At 26.9% G+C, this 18,973-nt stretch overlaps 1 protein-coding gene across 7 annotated transcripts in view; it reads left to right on the top strand.

Annotated features, from left to right (window-relative positions):
* LOC119602334 (diacylglycerol kinase eta) overlaps window positions 1–18,973 on the top strand; it is a 140,586-nt gene that overhangs the window by 76,771 nt on the left and 44,842 nt on the right. For 6 of the 7 annotated variants that reach the window (XM_037953779.1, XM_037953780.1, XM_037953778.1 and 3 more), the window contains exon 2: window positions 9,378–9,458. The gene's annotated coding sequence lies outside the window, so the exon portion shown is untranslated. Of the gene's footprint in view, window positions 1–9,377; window positions 9,459–18,973 lie in introns of those variants that run through there. The other variant, XM_037953781.1, reaches the window with a different exon arrangement.

Here is an 18,973-nt window from a genome sequence, read left to right as displayed (position 1 = left end):
GTGTATGGATAAATCATTCTAAATTTTTCTGGACCTAATCAAAATTAGTTCGACAAAAATTTAGGAGAGTTATCTAAAAATTAGATAGTTAGATGGGTTTCAATAAAAAGTAGCTTGCTGGTGGAGGGTATTTAAGATTCGGCATAGCCGAATATAGCACTCTAACTTATTCATAGGTTACATTTAAGTCTTTATTAACGTTTGGGAAAATTGGCGAACTTGTAATAATTTGATTTGAATTTGAAGATTCTAACTAATTATAGTTAGAATCTTCAAAATCGTTAAGTGAGCTTTTTATTTATATTGCTTTTAGGGTAGCAAAGCACACTGTGTATAGCTAGTGTAATATAAATATTGGTTTAAAATGAATTTATTTGCAAAAATAATAGATTTATCCGAAATTTTATATCGCCTTTTTAAAACCATTACAATAAAGTCCTTCTATTTATTACAAACTTCTTCAAATTACATTCATTCGCAATGCTTAGCATGATAATAATTTTAGCAGTTTTCCTTTTTATTATTATTACATTTACTCTTAAAGAGTTTTGGGATCTAAAATTGTTTTTTAAATGTATTCTTAATACAATTTTATTTCAATTCAATCGTATATTCTTTTCTTGTTTCCTAAACGCTTCCTTCTTTATTTTTTCCACTTTTTCTTTTAAAGTAAATCAAACAGGAGAAAAACACAAAATAAAAATCCTTTAAATTACCAACCAAAAGCTTACATCCTTGTTACATCTAAAAAGTACTTACTTTTAGAGCTGTTGTGTCTTTGATATTTAATTTGATTGCCACACATCATGTTGTTAAAAAGGAAAAGAAAAATAGATTTTTATTTAGGGGTTAAAAGAATCACAACCTTTTAAAGACTCTAAAGGTTGTTTTCCTTTATTTATACTCGTATTTTCATCTTAATATCAAATCAATCAAAATGTATAATAAGTGATTTGAGTGAAAAAGAAAATGTTTTGTTAATGGCATTATTTTTTTTCTATCATTTGTTTAACCGTGTTACATTACCTATTTAAGTATTTAAGGTTAGGGAATAAAAAGGTCTATTAAATGTTTATTATTATTATGTGAAATAATTGAGGGTCAAAGTGATTTAAGTAATATGTTAAATACATGATAATGTATGAATAAAATATTGTTAACGGATTTTTAAAGATGGGAAAATAGCAGGTGGTAAAAATTTGTTGATTCTTGTAATAACTTACACTATATGTGTATTGTTCTTTAAAAGATCAAACTCATATACGTATCTTTATGGTAACATATCGAAAACCACTTTAAATATTTGGAAAACAAGAAATATTCTGATGGAGGTAAAAAACTAAATATTTAACTGTGAATCGGTGTCTTTCCTGCTTTTGTCCCTGCAAACAGATATATGTCAAAACATGTTTAAATAACTAATTAAAAACCTTTTTCTGACATACGTTATTCAAATAAACATCAAATATTTCTTCATTAACTGACAGACAGATAATTACTGCAACATTTTATAAAAAAAAATGCCAAATTTTCCTAAAATATAAATATTTAAAAATAAATCCAAATTTTAATTTCCTTCCACCTACCAAATGTTCATTTACGAGCAATAGATTTTACTTAACTTCATTTAGAAATCTTCAGAAAAACATAAAACAAATCAATAAATCTATATTTGTTACAATCTTTGACCTTTTCTAGACAAAGTGTCAACTATAAAAGTTAATCAACTTATGTTCATTTGCACATAAGTAGCACTTTGATTAATTTAGCTTTTATTTTTATCAAATCAAAATTTTCATGCTCTTAAGTAAAATTGAATTTTCAATGTATATTTTTACGAAACAGCCCCTCGAATTTAGTTTTCGCAGTTTTGTATATTTGACGTCATAGAAAAATGAAAATTTATAGACATACATAGTCACTCAGACAAGTTTATTTATAAGTATTTGCAATTTATTCATTGAATCAGAGAAATACTTTTAACTGGAAAAACTGAAAGTAGACGCTCTGTCTGTCTGAGTATTTTGGATCATTTTAAAGAAATATTTTTTGGTGTGGGTTACAGCAATAAAATGTATTTCAAAAGATACATATTTTAAATTTATTAAACAATTTTACGATTTGTAGTAAGTATGTTTAGATTAAGGTAAAATAAAACAAGTAAGATTTGATACTAAATATTCTACTATAGTCTAGTCACATCAATTTTTGACATAGATTATGGATTGATCTACTGCTATAGCCTCGATAATTGGCCAGTCTTGTTTACAATCTATTGTCCGGATTATCATGCTAAGTTGAGATTAAATATACATTACTATAGCTTAGACTGTATATCAGTGTATACTATCAGATCAGTATATAACAGGCAATGATTACACAAAGTATGTAATTCATTACATGGTCAATTACAATTACTTGTAATGTGTAATTGAGAAATAACCAATTACAATTATTTATAATTGTAATTGAAGTTTTTCCAATTACAATTACTTGTAATGTGTAAGACCAATAACCAAAAAAATCACTTGTAATTGATGTTTTGTCAATTACAATTACTTGTAATTGCAATTGAAGTTTCCAATTGTAATTACTTGTAATTGTAATTTATGTAAAATTTATGTAAAATAAAATTATAAGGAACAAAATTTACAATTACAAGTAATTGTAACTGGAAATTCTCCAATTACAATTAAAAGTAATTGTAATTGGCAAAACTTCAATTACAACTACAAGTAATTATAATTGGGGAATCTTCAATTACAACTACAAATAATTTTAATTGGATAAACTTCAATTACAATTACAAGTAATTGCAATTGGATAAATCTTCAATTACAATTACTTGAAATGTAATTGTAATTGAAAATGTAGTCATTACCCCTATGCCTGGTATATAATATAGGCTAAGGAGAAGTCTATAGTCTATGGACCTCTAAACAAACATACATTCCAGACTATATCAATCTATAGATCAGGATATAGTCTAAAATATAAAAAATCTATAATGTGGACTATAGATCTGTTAACTCTATTGCTAATAATCTTAGAAATAGTTCGATCTATAGATTAGTTCTGAGTCCATATGATGACTTTATAGACTAGACTATAGATATTCTATAGTTTAGAATATGAGTCAGTCTATAATCTAGATTATTGATAAGTCTACATAAAGTCTTTGATGTATGTATATGAGTCATTTGTGCAGAATATGGTTCAGACAACAGTCTGATCTATAGATCAGTTTTTAGATTATTATAGTTTATAGTTTAGTCTATTAATCAGTACATATATAGCCTAGATTATAGACTTGTCAATAATCTAGACTTTAGACTGGCCCATATTCAACACTATAGGTTATCCTATAGTCTTATATATAGTCTGATCTATCGCCTAATCTATATATCAATCTACTGCTTAGATAATTGGTAAGATTGTAGTTAGTCCTATAGTTCAGACTGAAGGGTGATTCATAGTTAATCATAAGTCAAGACTAGAATATGGGTTAATCTACAGTCTAAAATATAGGCCTGTCTACAGTCTAATCAATAATCTAAGAAGTAGATTGATATTTAGATTAGACGATAAATCAGACTATATATAAGACTATAGGCTAATCTGTAGTATGGAATATGGGCCAGTCTAAAGTCTAGATCTAAGTAGTATATTAATGTATAGACTAAACGATATATTAGCCTATAGCTCAGACTATTTACCATTATATAGTCTAGAATATGGGTCAGTCAATAAACTGTTCTATAGTACAGAATATGAATCTATTTGTTGTTTATATTATAGATAAGACTGATCAGTCTAAAATTATGATCAGTTTACAGAATATACTATAGATCAGTCTATAGACTAGTCTGTATTATAGAATATGGGTCACTCTACAGTCTAAAATATAGGCCTGTCTACAGTCTTACCAATAATATAAGAAGTGGATTGATATATAGATTAGGCGATAGATCAGACTATATATATGTCTATAGGCAAATTTATATCTAGATCTAAGCGATATATTAGCCTATAGCTCAGACTATTTACCATTCTATAGTCTGGAATATGGGTCAGTCAATAAACTGTTCTATAGTACAGAATGTAAATCCATCTGTTGTTTATATTATAGATAAGACTACAGCTTAATTAATTATTCAATCTAAAATTATGATCAGTTTATAGACTATACTATAGATCAATCTATAGACTAGTCTGTATTATAGAATATGAGTCAGTCTAAAATTTATATTATTAATAAGTCTATATGTCAGTCATTAGTGTAGAATATGGATCATTTATAGACTAGTTTGTAGTCTTGTTTAGAGTTAAATCTATTAATAAGTCTATCGTTTATCTTATGATAAATATATATTTTAGGCTAATGATTAGTCTAAAGCACTCCACAGACTAGAACATATATACATATGTGTCAAAAATCAAACTAGACGAGAGTATAAATCAATCTATATTATAGACTATATAACAGTCTACAGATTTATATATAAAATATAAAGTATAGATCGGTCTATGGCATATATTAACTATAGATTCCACCTATTGATCAATCGAAACTATTCATACATCGATATGTATTTATGTAGTATAAAGTATAGATATAATATAGGGTATAAATTGCTCTCTAATTCAAATATTATACGTAGAATTTTGACCAATAATATTTATGTTATAAATCTCTAGTAGTATCATATTTAAATATACAAATAATCTTCCCGGTTGCCGATGTAAAATCAAATCTTTTACCTTTACCCTCTATTGACGGCAAAGTTTACAAAGAAATCTGAAGCAAACAATCAAATACAAATAAAGCTTAATTTTCTAATACATTCAAACACGCACAAAACACACATGAACACAATTTAGTCCTTTATAATATAACAGTTGTAAAGCCACAGTAAATAAAATCAGATCCTAAGAAAAATAAAGCAGTATACGTAAATAAATTGATGAGAAAATTAAAAATTAGTATAACATTTAATTACACAAATACATGTATACATGTATGTGTGCACACAAAATCAGGCATATATTTGGCAAACAAACAACACATGATGATACAAAGAAAATCCTCAAGAAAAAAGTAAACTTCTAATGTTTGAAATTTTGCATTTAAGATGTTTGCAAATGAAGCAACAAAAAAAACAAATAACGTTAATTTTTATGTCTGTTCATAAAGACAACATTAAAACCTGAAAATACAGAAATAAGACAGTCATGAAAATTATTGGCAAAAAGGAAAAGTAAAGAAAAGAAACTGATTAAGGAAAATTTCGACAATTTTTTCTTTATTTATATTTTTTGTGTGTTTTCGCACTTTTTTCACATAATGTGTTTGTATGTATGTATTAGTTAGTAGAGGTTTTATCAAGGTACGTGCAAACAATAAGATTAACTGTTTGTTTTGTTAGAGCAGGAATTCTTAAAGCTTTACTGACAGAATCTGTATAATATGCAAAAGTATCCCTATTTAAATTAATATATTGTGAATCTCTATATATTATTTCCTACACTGAATACCAACAACAAAATTTGTTAAAAACAAATAAAAAACGAAACGAATAAAAAAGAATCAAAGGAAAAGCGCAAAAGGAAATGTTCATTTAATGTTAGGAAATCAGTTTAGTTTTTCTATAATTTTACGAAAAAGAAAACGGTATCAGGCAAAAAGAAAAATCACGCTAATTTAAATGATTTCAATATCTTCTTTTTTCGCACCCTTCCATTCATTTCCCCAACAAACATGAATAAAAAAGTTTTTATCGTATTTAACTGAAAAATTTATTTATAAATAAGTTTCTAGAATATACATTACTGTAATGCTGGTGAAATACACTTCATTTGTAAATACAGCTGTAAAACTATGAAATAGTCTATTGTCCAGACTATAGATTAGTCTATGGTCCAGGCTGTAGCTTAGTCTATAGTCCAGAGTATAGATTAGTCTATAGTCCAGAATATAGATTAGTCTATCGTCCAGACTATAGATTTATCTATAGTCCAGACTAGTCTATAGTCCAGACTATAGACTAGTCTATAGTCCAGACTATAGACTAATCTATAGTCCAGACTACAGATTAGTCTATAGTCCAGAATATAGATTAGTCTATCGTCCAGACCATAGATTTATCTATAGTCCAGATTATAGAATTATCTATAGTCAGGACTAGTCTATAGTCAAGACTATTGACTAGTCTATAGTCCAGACTATAAACTAATCTATAGTCCAGACTATAAACTAATCTATAGTCCAGACTATAAACTAATCTATAGTCCAGACTATAGACTAATCTATAGTCCAGAATATAGATTTATATATAGTCCAGACTATATATTTTTCTATAGTGTAGACTATAGATTTTTCTATAGTGTGGACTATAGATTTGTCTATAGTCTATACTACAGATTTGTCTATAATCCAGACTAAAGATTAGCCAATAGTTCAGACTATAATCCAGACTATAGATTAGTCTGTAGTCATTACTAAGTATAAATTAGTAAATATTCCAGATTATATTCGAGACTATAGATAAGTCGATAATACAGACTATGGATTAGACTATACTCCTGACTATAGATTGGTCTATAGTTCAGACAATAGATTAGTCTATAGTCCAGACTATAGATTGGTCTATAGTCCAGACTAAGGATTGGTCTATAGTCCAGACTATGGATTGGTCTATAGTCCAGACAATAGGTTAGTCTAAAATATCGTCCAAATTTGTTTCTGTAGTCTCTTTTGTTTTCATACCTTAGTAAAAACTCTTAATATTCTCTTCTCCAGAGTAGCGTAGGTCTTAAACACGAATCAACAAAGTATGGTATGAAAGGATGTAAATATATAAATTTTTTGAAAACATTAAAGAACAACTAAATGTAATAAAATAAAGTACTTAGGAAAAGGGTCAATGCATAAAAACATAAAGTTTGAAAAGGGTGTCATTAAAATAACGGAAATTTATATTTTCTTTGCTCCATTTAAGATATATTTAATAGTTGTTTGGGGAATTGAAAATCTGTATGTAACAGACATACAATATTCTGGGTACTTGTGTTCTTTATACGAACTTCAATTCCGCTATTAAAATCCAAATTCAATGAGAAGTCTTTGCATTTTATAGGAACCCTAAATGTTTACAATAAATATTTCCACAATAACATTTTTTTTTAGGTTTTGCATATTTCATATTTGAGCCTTCTGTGTGATCGTTATTTCATGACTAACTTTGAATTCAGGGTGATGGTTATAAAAATTCCAGCCATTAAAAATATCAATATCTGTAACATTTGTATAACAAAAGAAAAATCTATCAATTACAAAAATTAATTTTTGTTAAGTGGCTTTTAGCTAGTGGTTTTATGTGGGAAACACATTTTTTGCTTAAAAGCAAAATGCAGGGTGGAACATATGAAATGAAACAAATTCGGAAAAAAATGTATAGAAACATTTTAATATTTGACATAGATCCGTTGGCAGACCGGTCTCAGTTAGTGATTTATTAAAAAACACATGTTTGATTTGCCAACGCCACAACAAATATTAAAACTTTGTACACTTTATTATCATTTATACTGTAATCATGTTACCTTCTATTTCTTTGCCAAGGCTATACAATGGTGAAAACGAAAAAAAAATACTTTTTAATACTTATGTCAGGTCATATATAAGCATTGACAGTAATTATTATAATGGCCCTTAAACCAGCAATATTGAAAATGTTAAGATGAAAAAAATCAAAAGCAAAGAAAAATATTAAATCTAGTCGAATCCAAATTCGACAAAAAAGTTTCCTTTTAAGTAAGAAAATTAATACTTACAGTTATATGTATTATGCTTTAAATGTAAATCAAATCCCAAAGGAACAGTTTCATAATACTCGAGAGATTTTATTTAACAATTAAAGTAATTGTAATGTTTTTTTTTCTAGTATAACAAAATTTTTCACTTGCAATATTAAAGATATACCATTGCGGCAAAAAGCACTTAAGTTGATTTTTTTTTAAATATTAGCAATGTTATTTTTTGGTAATATACTAATATTTAAATTCTTATGAAATCACTTATACGTCCTTCTGTCTGCATAAGAAAAAGGAGATTAGCACAAACATTATTGCTGGTAAAAAAGGTTAGGTGTAATAAAGTAAGATATCTCGAAGAAAGATATTACAAAGATTTAGAGAAGATACATATAAAATAGATTATTTTAAATTCGACTAAGATGACAAAAAAATTTATATAAACAAAGATGTGTTACGCTATTGATATGGACCATATCTGACTTTTTAAAGTTTTTGTACACAATATCTTGAAAACCGGATGTGTACTTTGGTCTCTGGTTTTCAAATTTTACTGGTCTGTGTAACTAATATATTTATGAGTATTTCAACAGTATACCTGGAGGTCACAAGTACAAACAACAATAGGTGGAAAGACAGACACTATATAGATATGTGGCTTTCAAAACAAACGGACGAACATGTCTAGATCACATTAGAATGTAATAAAAACCTAAAATAAATATACTTTTCTGGATCAGTTTTTGACCTTTAACAATGTCCATCTATCCCATATTAAACAATTTCGTCACTGGTAAGACCATTTGCCCCATTTCCCATATCGCCATACTTTAAATTTCCTTAAACTTATTTCAACACCACTAAATAAAATTCCTTAAAAAAAATCTCCCTAAAACAATTAAAAATCATACTTTCACTCTATAAAACTTTACATTGATTTCCTTTACAAATCGAAAACTTTAATGATCCACTCAAAAAGTTTTTTTCATATTTTTCCTCATACACTCAACAGCTGCTGCTGTAATACGGAAGAAAAAAATAAACCTTAATAAAATATAGAAAAAAAATTATAAATGATGTTATATAGAGGGTCTTGTTAAAAATAATGACCTTCAACAAGTGTTGTTAAAAATTAACCTTAAAAAAAAACATTTCTCAATATTTCAGCAACATCAATAATTTAAACTATATACTATGTATTTGTTAAGACCTTGCACGTTGCAGTAAACCTGAAAACAGCCATTTTTATATTAAGACTAATAGAATTTTATATTTTATTAAATTACAATCTTCTTTTGATGTTTACTTATCTGTATACATATATAAAAATAACAATTTGTTAAATGTTAAATGTAATTTTATTTAATAAGTTCAAAAAAATCAACATGTTACAAACATGTTATAATAAATTAAATTAAAACAGATTTCAATGAAATGTCAAACATTTAAAAATAATAATCTCATATATTACAGCTGATGTTTTATAGGTAGTTACACATAATCTACTTAATATTGTATATAATTAGAATTAAAAAATAATAACTTTTTTTAAAAATTCATTTCAGAGTGATGTATTCGATGAAATTGATTTATCAGACTTATGTACAGCTGAGTGTAGTATTAAAAACGTAAATCATAGTTTTCAGGTGAGTTTATTTGCTGTTTTATAATTTAAACTAATTAATAGCGAACTTTAAAAATACAAGTATTATCATATCTTTTAGCTTCATTAGAACGGTATACATAATTTTGCTATTCCGTTTAAAATTTTTATGGGTAATTTCATGTCAAGTGACCCAATTAAAAAAAACGATTTGGATGAAATTTTAAATTTTAGGGGCTAAAAGCTAGTCAGTTAGATAAGTTAGCTTTGTCTTGGAGTCTCAATTAAGTGGCTTAAAGTCACTAATAAACTCATGTATGCTAAGCATGATATTGGGGATTAAAAGTTACAAAACTCAGTTCCTGACATACATAGGTATATCTCGCTAACTGTATTCTAAAGATTTCAGATGCTACAACATTTTTGTTGACAATTAAATTTTATACATTTTAGTTGAAAACTAAATTCATTATACCCTACACCACTGTAATAAGGAGGGTATTATGCGATTTTGCTGATGTTTGCAACACCCTGGAATATTGATCACAATCACTTTCTGAGTTAGTTAGGTAGTTAGTTAGTTAGTTAGTTAGTTAGTTAGTTAGTTAGTTAGTAGTTAGTTAGTTAGTTAGTTAGTTAGTTAGTTAGTTAGTTAGTTAGTTAGTTAGTTAGTTAGTTAGTTAGTTAGTAGTTAGTTAGTTAGTTAGTTAGTTAGTTAGTTAGTAGTTAGTTAGTTAGTTAGTTAGTTAGTTAGTTAGTTAGTTAGTTAGTAGTAGTTAGTTAGTTAGTTAGTTAGTTAGGTTAGTTAGTTAGTTAGTTAGTTAGTTAGTTAGTTAGTTAGTTAGTAGTTAGTTAGTTAGTTAGTTAGTTAGTTAGTTAGTTAGTTAGTTAGTTAGTTAGTTAGTTAGTTAGTAGTTAGTTAGTTAGTTAGTTAGTAGTTAGTTAGTTAGTTAGTTTAGTTAGTTAGTTAGTTAGTTAGTTAGTTAGTTAGTTAGTTAGTTAGTTAGTTAGTTAGTTAGTTAGTTGTTAGTTAGTTAGTTAGTTAGTTAGTTAGTTAGTAGTTAGTTAGTTAGTTAGTTAGTTAGTTAGTTAGTTAGTTAGTTAGTTAGTTAGTTAGTTAGTAGTTAGTTAGTTAGTTAGTTAGTTAGTAGTTAGTTAGTTAGTTAGTTAGTTAGTTAGTTAGTTAGTAGTAGTTAGTTAGTTAGTTAGTTAGTTAGTTGTTAGTTAGTTAGTTAGTAGTTAGTTAGTTAGTTAGTTAGTTAGTTAGTTAGTTAGTTGTTAGTTAGTTAGTAGTTAGTTAGTAGTTAGTTAGTTAGTAGTTAGTTAGTTAGTTAGTTAGTTAGTTAGTTAGTTAGTTAGTTAGTTAGTTAGTTAGTTAGTAGTTAGTTAGTTAGTTAGTTAGTTAGTTAGTAGTTAGTTAGTTAGTTAGTTAGTTAGTTAGTTAGTTAGTTAGTTAGTTAGTTAGTTAGTTAGTTAGTTAGTTAGTAGTTAGTTAGTTAGTTAGTAGTAGTTAGTTAGTTAGTTAGTTAGTTAGTTAGTTAGTTAGTTAGTTAGTTAGTTAGTTAGTTAGTTAGTTAGTAGTTAGTTAGTTAGTAGTTAGTTAGTTAGTTAGTTAGTAGTTAGTTAGTTAGTTAGTTAGTTAGTTAGTTAGTTAGTTAGTTAGTTAGTTAGTTAGTTAGTTAGTTAGTTAGTTAGTAGTTAGTAGTTAGTTAGTTAGTTAGTTAGTTAGTTAGTTAGTTAGTTAGTTAGTTAGTAGTTAGTTAGTTAGTTAGTTAGTTAGTTAGTTAGTTAGTTAGTTAGTTAGTTAGTTAGTTAGTAGTAGTTAGTTAGTTAGTTAGTTAGTTAGTAGTTAGTTAGTTAGTTAGTTAGTTAGTAGTTAGTTAGTTAGTTAGTTAGTTAGTTAGTTAGTTAGTTAGTTAGTTAGTTAGTTAGTTAGTTAGTTAGTTAGTAGTTAGTTAGTTAGTTAGTAGTTAGTTAGTTAGTTAGTTAGTTAGTTAGTAGTTAGTTAGTTAGTTAGTTAGTTAGTTAGTTAGTTAGCTAGTTAGTTAGCTAGTTAGTTAGCTAGTTAGTTAGCTATTTAGTTAGTTAGTCTTTATGCCAGTTTAAAATACTATTGAGCTTAAATATAAGAAGAAATTTCTAAAATTTGGATCAACATTTTTTGATCCCATAACGGTCTCTTCTAGAAATTTAGTCTTTCTACAGCACTTTAAGAAAATCATTAATTGCGAATTTGTATTTGCAATATCTTTGATTCCATGTCAATTTCTGGAAAAAATTTTTACTTAATTACTTTCATCAAAGTATCGTGTGGAATTTAATTCTCAATATATCGCATAGACCCAGAAATTTAAAGAAATTATATTGTGTAAAAGGACATGAATAAGTCGGATAATATTTAAAAAGTTTTATATATTTTAATAAATTATGCACTACTGGGTATTAAAAATAACCTTCGTATCTCTTTCTGCATATACACCACAACATTGCAATACAAAGTTTTAAAAAAAAGTTCGTCCTTTACATTTTACCACCAGTTAATGTAGCAAATTGAAATATTTCTTTTATGAAACTTTCTTTCACAATATATTTTACTTAAAAACCCCACTTTTGTATCTTTAAGTATCAGCATTCTAAAGAAATGTGAGGAATACTATAATATTTAATATCAAAGGTCAGTTTGTTTTTTTGTTTTGGTATGAAAAAATTCTTAATTTAAGCTTAGTGTTATAGACACTAACCGTAATAAAAAATTTTTTCTCATTAACACTATCTAAAACTACCTTTAAATAATGTTTTATTTTTTTATGTTCTTTTCCTATGCTTTATAATTATTTTTATATGTAGTTTAATAAACTTTTGCTTGAAATGTTCAAACAACAAAATCTTATCTAGTTGCAGGAATACAAATAAACTGGTAATAAAACAACCAGTAGTAGCTAGTTATAATATTAATATTTGCTTTTTTTATGCTTGTATGTCTAGTATGTATTAAGTTTCATGCTTCTAAGTATATCCTTATTTGGTTCCTTGAAAATAAAATTGTTAACAAGTTGTTATACTTTACAATATATATGTTTTTTATTGCTATATTTTCTTAGAAAAAGTTTAAATTTTTTATGGCAAATGGTTTAAGTTTACCTACTTATACATGTAGAATACAATAAGTATATTATTTTTCGATTGCTAGCCATCTTTTCAAATTTTTGCATATTTTCCTTTCAATAAGTAAAAGAATTTGTCTAAAATATACCGGTAACTCCAGTCTATGTGTGAGTGTAAGTTGTGGCATGCCAAAAGAAAAAGGTTACCACATGGCAACAGGATATTAGTATTATTATATTCAACCTTAAAAAGTAAGATAAGAAGTACAAAGTACATGTACAATTTGGTTTAACAACAATTTCATTTTGTATGTTAACAAAAAAAAATTTGCCTAATTTTTTTGAAAATGTTCCTGTTTTTTTTTTTTTTAATAATGGTTATATAGACATGAATTTGTTGAAAATATTTTAGAATGTTAATAAACAAATGTATTTATTAGGGAAATTTTTTATATTGTTAGAAGAAAATAATGAAAATATTTGTTTTTTTATTATTATTCGCTGTGAGTTTACTTTAAAGTAATCAACTTAATGATTTAGCGAATAAAAAGAAAAGATGTAAGATTAAGAATTTAATTGAAAATAATAATATTTATTATAAACAAACTGTATACATTAAATTAATACGACTAAAAATATTTATTAAAAAATATGTTTCTATATTATTCTTTATTCATTTAGCCAGGAAAATTAGTTTAAAAAATTAGCATTCTGAGAGCTATCTAAAGCTTAATGAAAGTTGTTACAGTGCTTTGTCTTGGAGCCTCAATTAAGGGGCTAAAAGTCACCAATAAACCCATGTACGCTAAACGAGATATTGGGGATCAAAGGATACATAAATCAGTTTCTTACATATATCTCGCTAACTGTATTCTAAAGATTTCAGATACTATTCGACAATTATATTTCATACATTTTAGTTGAAAACTTACCTTACACCCCTTTTAGAGTATTATGCGCTTGTGCTGATGTTTGTAACAGCCAAATATATTGATCCTACATCCACTTTAAAGTACACCAATCGACTCAGAATCACTAAGTCGATGAAGTTATGTCTGTCCGTCTGTCTGTCTGTCTATCTGTCTGTCTGTCTGTCTGTCTGTCCGTCCATCCGTCTGTCTGTCTGTCTGCGTCTTCATGTAAACCTTGTGCGCACGCTACAAGTCGCAATTTTCAAGATAATTTAATGAAATTTGGCACATGCTCTTCTCTTGGCCCAGGGACCTATTTAAAATGGGTGAAACTGATCCATTATTTCGCCTAGCCCTCATACAGCCGTAGATTTAGATTTACAAAAATATAAATGTTACTTCCTATTTTCGCAATGAACGGGCCTCAGAAAATGACTTGAAGGTGGAAATTAACTTTTAAATACTATCACGATGGAACTCTGCATAAATAACTTTAATTTGGATAGGACCATATTGCCCCCTATAAACCATCATTCAGAAAATAACTTTTTTGGCCACAAATCGTTAAAATATTTCGGAATTAAGTTAAAATTCTTTATTAATAGAAAAATACACCACATTTGTAACATACTCACTGGTGTAGGTTATTACATGTTTGGACATGCCCGACTATACATTCTTATTTGTTTTGTTTTTAATTTTGGAAAATTTGAAAAGAGTTTCTACATTAATCTTCAAGGCTTCAAGTATTTAATGATACTAAATAATTGTATAAATATTTCATATTCTTCTAGTTTATGCCATATTTTTCCAAAAGTTTAACGTTTTTAAATTCTTTTTTTTTTTAAATAAACAAAATTTATTATTCAATTATATTATGTATATTTTATCTTTACCACATGTCAATGCTGTGCAGAATTTCCAAGTGTTAATTTAAAATTCATATCTGTATGATAATTAAAATAGTCATTAAAAATACTAAACATTTCCTTATTAAAAAATATCCATAAAAATTATCCTGCAGATATTTATCATTTACCGCAATTGAAATTACATCACACTTATGAAACCTTCATATCATCAACTCAATTTATTTTGCTTACATTTCACTTACATACGAAAAGTACGTTGTAAAATATTTTAATATTTCCATGGATGTAAAACGTTGCTATTTTTCCAGACAATATAAATGAATACAAAACTTATGAAAGCGTGAAATTACTTGACGAAACAAACTTTAGCATAAGATATCCAGCATTAAACATTAATACATATCATATAAAAATCAGCTGAAGAAGACCTTGAGTTTTAGAGGAGGAAATAGAAAAACACAGTTAAACACCTTAAGTTATAGACAAGACAAAATTGCCGCTCACTAAGTTTGACAAAATAGGGAAAGTTTTTTTTTTTTTAATTTCACTCAACCATAATAGAATCTGTATACAGAATGTTGATAAAAGTCTAAATAAAACAATAATATTCATTTTTGCATAAAGTAAGATAGGAAAAGAAAATTTAAAAAAAAAAGTTTAGCAACAAAGTAAAAGTTTAAGATGGTATCTATGCTAAACGCGCTACAAGACGATGAATTTATTTTACACACGACTAAATCTTTGTTGAAGCCTGAAAATTTATTTTTATTTTTTTTTTCAGTCTACCATTAAATTCCTCTTAAATATTAAATGCAAAAAGTCTTAAGGAATATTAATTTTATTTTTATTAAGTGGTTAAGAAACACACACAATTTTTCTTTTTTTTTTTTTTTTGTTCTTAGTCACCTAAAATTTGCTTAACATTACTTTTTTTATTGTGGTTTTATAAGTTTTTTTCTTTAAACCTCTTAATAATTTTCTTTATGCTCTTCAATTAATCTATAAAAGTGCTTGTCCAATAGTTACATTATTTCATAATCCTTATTATTGAAATTTTACGCCATGGTCAAGTTGGTTTACTAAGCTTTGAACTTTATTGGGATTAGTTGGTTTTCTGAGAAGCAGTTATGATAATTTTAAAACCATTTCGAAGGATTTAATATTCTGTAGGAAAGTCTTGTGATTTTACTTAAATAGCAATTGATACACTCGTACATACATACGTTTATGGGAAATATTTAGAAGGGCTGTTTGTTTAAAGTGTAGATGTAAACCGATCGGCAAAACGTACATATTGTCTGTCCAAGCCCCATAATTACAAAAATCAGTGGTTCCATTTAGAGTTATGTAGAAGTAAGTTTCGGCAATTTTTGTAGAGGATCAATGACAGTTAACATATGTATGAGCTCAAAAGCGGTATTAAGGGGTATGATTGTATGGGAGGTAGACGAAATAATGGGCCGATGGACCTTTCTGCTATGTTGGTGTAGGGTATTAAAAACAAAAAACGGAGTGGTTTCGATGTATACAATTAACTAACTAACTAACTAACTAACTAACTAACTAACTAACTACTAACTAACTAACTAACTAACTAACTAACTAACTAACTAACTAACTAACTAACTACTAACTAACTAACTAACTAACTACTAACTAACTAACTAACTAACTAACTAACTAACTAACTAACTAACTAACTACTAACTACTACTAACTAACTACTAACTAACTAACTAACTAACTAACTAACTACTAACTAACTAACTAACTACTAACTAACTAACTAACTAACTAACTACTAACTAACTAACTAACTACTACTAACTAACTAACTAACTAACTAACTAACTAACTAACTAACTAACTAACTAACTAACTAACTACTAACTAACTAACTAACTACTAACTAACTAACTAACTAACTAACTAACTAACTAACTAACTAACTACTACTAACTAACTAACTAACTACTAACTAACTACTACTAACTAACTAACTAACTAACTAACTACTAACTAACTACTAACTAACTAACTAACTAACTAACTAACTAACTAACTAACTAACTAACTAACTAACTAACTAACTAACTAACTAACTCTAACTAACTACTACAACTAACTAACTACTAACTAACTAACTAACTAACTAACTAACTAACTAACTAACTAACTAACTACTAACTAACTACTAACTAACTACTAACTAACTAACTAACTAACTACTAACTAACTAACTAACTACTACTAACTACTAACTAACTAACTACTAACTAACTAACTAACTAACTACTAACTACTAACTAACTACTAACTAACTAACTAACTAACTAACTAACTAACTAACACTAACTAACTAACTAACTAACTAACTAACTAACTACAACTACTACTACTAACTAACTAACTACTAACTAACTAACTAACTAACTAACTACTAACTAACTAACTAACTAACCAACTAACTAACTAACTAACTAACTAACTAACTAACTAACTAACTAACTAACTAACTAACTAACTAACTAACTAACTAACTAACTACTAACTAACTAACTAACTGAACTAACTAACTAACTACTAACTAACTAACTAACTAACTAACTACTAGACTAACTAACTACTAACTAACTAACTAAACTAACTAACGACTAACTAACTAACTAACGACTAACTAACTAACTAACTAACTAACTAACGAACTAACTACTAACTAACTAACTAATAACTAACTAACTAACTAACGAACAACTAACTAACTAACTAACTAACTAACTAACTAACGAACTAACTAACTAACTAACTAAAAAATTAGTTATGCCAAATGTAGTCGTAAAATGAGTGTCTATTTATAGGGGGTTAAGGACGTTAAAGCCAATTTTCTGGTATAATTTCATTTAGGTGAAAAACCTATAGTTCTAAACTCTGTAACGTATATACATCAGCACAAACCCATAGTACCCTTCCCACTATAGTGGTGTAGAATAAGTCAGTTCTCTTATTTTAAAACTCATTCCTACCCACTTTTGGTAACATACAAACTCTGTATCATATTTAAAATTAAACAATGATGTGCAGCAAATAAATTAATTGCTGCCCATACTAACATTATCTTCCTTTGTATACAATTTATAACAAAATGTTCAATTAAGGTTTCATTTAAATACAATTTATCAACAATTTTTTTATTAAAATGTATTGATTAAATTGTATCTATATTATCTCATCTCCCTAATTGTTGTTATATTTTCTGTAATTGTTATTGAATTTCATTCAATTATACACAATTAGTATAAAATTTATAATTATAACAGAGAATTTGAAAATTGCATGAAAAGTTCATGGAAACTAAGATGTGACTATTGATAAAGATATTAAAACAAACAATTGATATAATAGAGACGTAATGAACATGAATTGAATATATTTACAGTAATTAAATTAAAGAATAATAACGATTATAATTGAGTTAATACAATTTATTGAACAAAAGCATTATTGGATATTGTAATGTAATTGAGTTTAAGAATAATAATACAAATAATGCTATTAAAAATATAAAGGTAAATAACATAAAAAAAAAAAAAAAACTTTTAAATCTTATTTTTTGTTTTTTCTATAATCAAGTATTTTAAACATTAAATTGAAATGTAAAAAATAAATATTTAACTTTTGTAATTGTTTTTTCTGTGTGAGTTTAAAAATTTTAACAATATTTGTTTTCAAACTTCCCGCACGAGTTTGGTGTATCAACATTTTATTAACTTGTATAAAATTACACAAAATATTTAAACGTATGAAAGAAGCTTAACTTATGACAGTTTTGTCACTGAGAAAAATTGCAAGGACTTCTGTTTAGGGGCCTTAGAAAAGCTTCACCAAATTTTAATGAATCAGTAGTTATTTGATTTTGTCATTCCGTTTTTAATACATCGAAATATTGATCATAGATCGAACAAAAGTGTCTTTATTACTCTGGGTCTTTATTCAATTCTAAGACGATCTACCCATGTCCGTCCATCTGTCCCTTGAAATGACGATAGGAACCACCGGGAAGAAACTAGACAGTTGTACTTTTGCATAAATATTCTTTATTGATAAGGTTTGTATAGTAATGAAAATGGGCAAAATCGGTCTATGATTTTGCCTCTAAATACTGAATATTGTAATATTGTTTAAAGGGTTATAAATTAGTTAATTATACAGCAATCATGTTAAAATTTAGCTTAATTTAGTTTAATGTAACCAAAAATTATATTGTTATGTATGATAAACATCGGACCATAATTGAGCCTATCTCCCATAGAAGCTTCCTTTCATAACTTTCTAAATAATGCCAGTATAACTAGAAAATTCGACATAAAGAAGTTTTATAGCAACGAAATTTTACGTAGATCAATTCATAATTGAACCTAGCCCTTATATGACTTTCAATAGCTCTAACTATATTATCAGGACTACACCTTAGTTAGTAAGTTGAAGGCCTAGCTAGCCTTAGTCTATCTATCTATCTATCTATCTATCTATCGATCTATCTATCTATCTATCTATCTCTACTATCTACTATCTATCTATCTATCTATCTATCTATCTATCTATCTATCTCATCTATCTATCTATCTATCTATCTATCTATCTACCTATCTATCTATCTATCGCTATCGATCT

The sequence above is a fragment of the Lucilia sericata genome, unplaced genomic scaffold (genome assembly GCF_015586225.1).
Source record: "Lucilia sericata isolate MDLA Ls3-8-SP2 unplaced genomic scaffold, ASM1558622v1 Contig000223F_arrow, whole genome shotgun sequence".
NCBI lineage: Eukaryota > Metazoa > Arthropoda > Insecta > Diptera > Calliphoridae > Lucilia > Lucilia sericata.
The sequence above is the reverse complement of the archived record's forward strand: the minus strand, read 5'-3'. Positions and strand labels throughout refer to the sequence as shown.